This window comes from Stenella coeruleoalba (genome assembly GCF_951394435.1).
Source record: "Stenella coeruleoalba genome assembly, chromosome: 17".
Taxonomy (NCBI): Eukaryota; Metazoa; Chordata; class Mammalia; order Artiodactyla; family Delphinidae; genus Stenella; species Stenella coeruleoalba.
In genome coordinates, this window is record NC_137163.1 from 31,480,613 (window position 1) to 31,486,612 (window position 6,000).

The following is a 6,000-nucleotide window of genomic DNA, read 5'->3' on the forward strand; positions in this document are numbered from 1 at the left end:
TTTATTTTATTTTATCTTTTTCTGGCTTTTATTCTGAGCAATGTGGATGACAGGCTCTTGGTGCTCCAGCCAGGCATCAGACTGTGCCTCTGAGGTGGGAGAGCCAAGTTCAAGACATTGGTCCACCAGAGACCTCCGAGCTCCATGTAATATCAAACGGCGAAAATCTCCCAGAGATCTCCATCTCAACGCCAAGACCCAGCTCCACTCAACGACCAGCGAGCTACAGTGCTGGACACGCTATGCCAAAAAACTAGCAAGACAGGAACACAACCCCACCCATTAGCACAGAGGCTGCCTAAAATCATAATAAGGTTACAGGCACCACAAAACACACCACCAGACGTGGACCTACCCACCAGAAAGACAAGATCCAGCCTCATCCACCAGACCACAGGCACTAGTCCCCTCCACCAGCACGCCTACACAACCCACTGAACCAACCTTAGTCACTGGGGGCGGACACCAAAAAAAAACCAGAAACTATGAACATGCAGCCTGCAAAAAGGAGACCCCAAACACAGTAAGTTAAGCAAAATGAGAAGACAGGGAAACACACAGCAGATGAAGGAGCAAGGTAGAAACCCACCAGACCTAACAAATGAAGAGGAAATAGGCAGTCTACCTGAAAAAGAATTCAGAATAATGATAGTAAAGATGATCCAAAACCTTTGAAATAGAATGGAGAAAATACAAGAAACGTTTAACAAGGACCTAGAAGAACTAAAGAGCAAACAAACAACCATGAACAACACAATAAATGAAATTAAAATTTCTCTAGAAGGAATCAATAGCAGAATGACTGAGGCAGAAGAATGGATAAGTGACCTGGAAGATAAAAAAATGGAAATAACTACTGCAGAGCAGAATAAAGAAAAAAGAATGAAAAGAATTGAGGACAGTCTCAGAGACCTCTGGGACAACATTAAATGCACCAACATTTGAATTATAGGGATCCCAGAAGAAGAGAAAAAGAAAGGGACTGAGAAAATATTTAAAGAGGTTATAGTTGACAACTTCCCTAATATGGGAAAGGAAATAGTTAATCAAGTCCAGGAAGCACAGAGCCCCATACAGGATAAATCCAAAGAGAAACACGCCACGACACATATTAATCAAACTATCAAATATTAAATACAAAGAAAAACTATTAAAAGCAGCAAGGGAAAAAGAACAAATAACATACAAGGGAATCCCCATAAGTTTAACAGAAAGTAAGCATAGAGGGAACTTACCTCAACATAATAAAGGTCACATATAACAAACCCACAGCCAACATCGTCCTCAATGGCAAAAAACTGAAAACATTTCCTCTAAGATCAGGAACAAGACAAGGTTGCCCACTCTCACCACTATTATTCAACATAGTTTTGGAAGTTTTAGCCACAGCAATCATCAAAGAAAAAGAAGTAAAAGGAATCCAAATCAGAAAGAAGAAGTAAAGCTGTCACTGTTTGCAGATGACATATTATACATAGAGAATCCTAAAGAGGCTACCAGAAAACTGCTAGAGATAATCAATGAATTTGGTAAAGTAGCAGGATACAAAATTAATGCACAGAAATCTCTTGCATTCCTTTACACTAATGATGAAAAATCTGAAAGTGAAATTAAGAAAACACTTCCATTTACCATTGCAACAGAAAGAATAAAATACCTAGGAATAAATCTATCTAAGGAGACAAAAGACGTATATGCAGAAAATTATAAGACACTGATGAAAGAAATTAAAGATGATAAAAATAGATGGAGCGATAGACCGTGTTCTTGGATTGGAAGAATCAACATTGTGAAAATGACTATACTACCCAAAGCAATATACAGATTCAATGCAATTCCTATCAAACTACCACTGGCATTTTTCACAGAACTAGAACAAAAAATTTTGCAATTTGTATGGAAACACAAAAGACCCTGAATAGCAAAAACAATCTTGAGAAAGAAAAACGGAGCTGAAGGAGTCAGACTCCCGGACTTCAGACAATACTACAAAGCTACAGTAATCAAGACAGCATGGTACTGACACAAAAACAGAAATATAGATCAATGGAACAGGATAGAAAGCCCAGAGATAAACCCACGCACATATAGTCACCTTATCTTTGATACAGGAGGCAAGAATATACAATGGAGAAAAGACAGCCTCTTCAGTAAGTGGTGTTGGGAAAACTGGACAGCTACATGAAAAAGAATGAAATTAGAACATTTCCTAACACCATACACAGAAATAAACTCAAAATGGATTAAAGACCTAAATGTAAGGCCAGACACTCTAAAACTCTTAGAGGAAAACATAGGCAGAACACTCTATGACACAAATCACAGCAAGATCCTTTTTGACCCACCTCCTAGAGAAATGGAAATAAAAACAAAAATAAAATGGGACCTAATGGAACTTAAAAGCTTTTGCATAGCAAAGGAAACCATAAACAAGACGAAAAGACAGCCCTCAGAATGGGAGAAAATATTTGCAAATGAAGCAACTGACAAAGGATTAATCTCCAAAACTTACGAGCAGCTCATGCAGCTCAATATCAAAAAAAGAAACCATCCGATCCAAAAATGGGCAGAAGACCTAAACAGAGATTTCTCTAAAGAAGACATACAGATTGCCAGCAAACACATGAAAGAATGCTCAACGTCATAATCATTAGAGAAATGCAAATCAAAACTACAATGTGATATCATCTCACACTGGTCAGAATGGCTGTCATCAAAAAATCTACAAAAAATAAATGCTGGAGAGGGTATGGAGAAAAGGGAACTCTCTTGCACTGTTGGTGGGAATGTAAATTGATGCAGCCACTACGGAGAACAGTTTGGAGGTTCCTTAAAAAACTAAAAATAGAACTACCATACGACCCAGCAATCCCACTACTGGGCATATACCCTGAGAAAGCCATAATTCAAAAAGAGTCATGTACCACAATGTTCATTGCAGCTCTATTTACAATAGCCAGGAGATGGAAGCAACCTATGTGTCCATCAACAGATGAATGGATAAAGAAGATATGGCACATATATACAATGGAATATTACTCAGCCATAAAAAGAAACGAAATTGAGTTATTTATAGTGAGGTGGATGGACCTAGAGTCTGTCATACAGAGTGAAGTAAGTCAGAAAGAGAAAAACAAATACCGTATACTAACATATATATATGGAATATACATTTTTTAAAAAATGTTATGAAGAACCTAGGGGCAGGACAGGAATAAAGACGCAGACCTACTAGAGAATCGACTTGAGGACACGGGGGCAAGTAAGCGTAAGCTGGGACAAAGTGAGAGAGTGGCATGGACATATGTACACTACCAAACGTAAAATAGATAGCTAATGGGAAGCAGCCACATAGCACAGGGAGATCAGCTCAGTGCTTTGTGACCACCTAAAAGGGTGGGATAGGGAGGGGCAAGAGGGAAGAGATATGGGGATATATGTATATGTATAACTGATTCACTTTGTTATAAAGCAGAAACGAACACACCATTATAAAGCAATTATACTCCAATAAAAACGTTAAAAAAATTTACACAGAAAAAAACAAGGAGGCTATAGAAGATACAGATGAAAACAGAAAAGAAAAGCAGCTAATTTAACCTAGGGAAATCAGAGATAGCTTCATAGAAGAGGCAAAAATTGGCTGTTTACTGAAGAAAGTTAAATCCTGGAAAACTTGAAAAATGATTTGATTCAAGTTTTTTAAACATAGGCTCTTATGAACAAAGGACTTGAATAGACATTTCTCCAAAGAAGATACACAAATGACTGATAAGCACAGAAAAAAGAATCCTTAATGTCATGAATCACTAGAAAAATGCAGTCAAATCCACAAGGAGCGACCACTTCACACCCATTAGAATGATTACTATTTAAAAAAACCTCAGGGCTTCTCTGGTGGCTCAGTTGTTAAGAATCCGCCTGCCAATGCAGGGGACACAGGTTTGATCCCTGGTCCAGGAAGATCCCACATGCCGCAGAGCAACTAAGCCCGTGCACCACAACTACTGACCCTGTGCTCTAGAGGCCGCGAGCCACAGCTACTGAGCCCACATGCCATAACTACTGAAGCCCACATGCCTAGAGCCCATGCTCCGCAACAAGAGAAGCCACAGCAATGAGAAGCCCTTGCACTGCAATGAAGAGTAGCCCCTGCTCACCGCAACTGGAGAAAGCCCACGCGCAGCAAGGAGGACCCAACACATCCATAAATAAATAAATAAATAAAATTTTAAAACTCAGAAAATAACGTGTTGGCAAGGATATGGAGCAATTGGAACACTTGTGCACTGTTGCTAGGAATATAAAATGGCACAGCTGCTGTGGAAAACAGTATGACAGTTCCTCAAAAAATTAAAAATAGAATTATCATATGATCTAGCAATTTGGCATATGCCCAAAAGAATTGAAAGTAAGGTCTCGAGGAGATATTTGCACACCAAATTTCATAGCAGCATTATTTACAATAGGTAAAACATGGAAGCAACACAAGTGTCCATTGATGGATGAATAAATAAGCAAAATGTGATATACACGGACAATTGAATAATATTCAGCCTTAAACAGGAAGGAAATTCTGACAGGTGCTATAGCGTGGATGAAACTTGAGGACATTATTCTAAGGCAAATAAGCCAGTTACACACAGAAAAACAATTACTGTATGATACCATTTATATGAGGTACTTAGAATAGTCAAATTCATAGAGACAGAAAGTAGAAAGGTGGTTGCCAGGGGCTGGGAAGAGAGGGGAATAGGAAGTTGTCATTTAATGGGTGTAGAGTCCCAGTTTTGCAAGATGAAAAGCATTCTGGAGAAGGATAGTGATGATGTTTGCACAAAAATATGAATGTACTTAATACCACTGAACTCTACACTTAAAATGGTTAACATGGTCAGTTTTATATTATGTGTATTTAACCACAATTTTAAAATTAAAAAAAAGAAAAACCATAGATTCCCAACACTCTCTCAGCAGCAGCACTTTCTCTTCAGTTTGGAACTTTATTCTGGGGCTACCCAATGATTCTGCATAGTCAGTTCTTCACAGGGTGAGGGAGGTGGTCTAGGTAAGTATAAGTGGAGGGGACAAGATTAAAATTCAGGGTGGCGTTTTGCTGGACAGAGGTTTCTACACAAGACAGTCTTGGGATACCCACAGCCAGATTGGCAGACCTTCAGAGTCAGGAAAAGCTGTGATTTAAACAAGACATATCAAGTATGAAAACCAACTCCAAAGAATCACAAGAAGAGATAAGTTCAGGAGTAACAAGAGATAGGATGAAAGTGAAGGAAGATTGGAAATAAGAAAGAGAGGGATCTTGGAAAATATCTGAAAATCCTGACTGGTGTTTGGGTTAAGTCCCTCTTCCCATTTCCGCTGCCTCATGTATTTGAATTGACTAAGGGACGGGCAGGAGTCTGGTGTTTATCCTACTGTGTATTCAGCTTCTCATCTTGTGTTGCTGGAGCTTAGGCCCAAGAATGTAGGATGGAAGACAAAACTGAGTTGGCTGATTAAAACAGGAAGAGGTTGATTTTCATGGACAAGGACAGTTGGAAAAAGAAGGCTATGGGGTTGTTGCCTTAGTCGCTTTGGAGGGCCCCCCAAAATGTTCTTCTGATTTGTAGAAGTCAGTGCTTATCCATTCAACAAATCATCTGTATGTACATTTATTATTTGTAAGAAGGCACAAGAAAAAATGTGTAATCTCTGCCCTTCCTGAGTTTACAGTCTAGTGGCAGAGATAAATATATCTAGTAAATTACTTGAAGATTAGAACTGTATTTTATACGTATGCTTATCCCCTTGCCTCCTTCCATCCCATCCCTACCACCATTCCCACCATTGTTCCCAAGTGTTCAGAAACTTAATGAAACAATAAATGTATATATAAGTAAATATATACATTTATATTTATATAAATGTTTATAAAATCTGATGTTTATATAACATCAGAACTCTGTATGTAAAAAGGCTGAGTTGAAAGAAAGCTTAAAA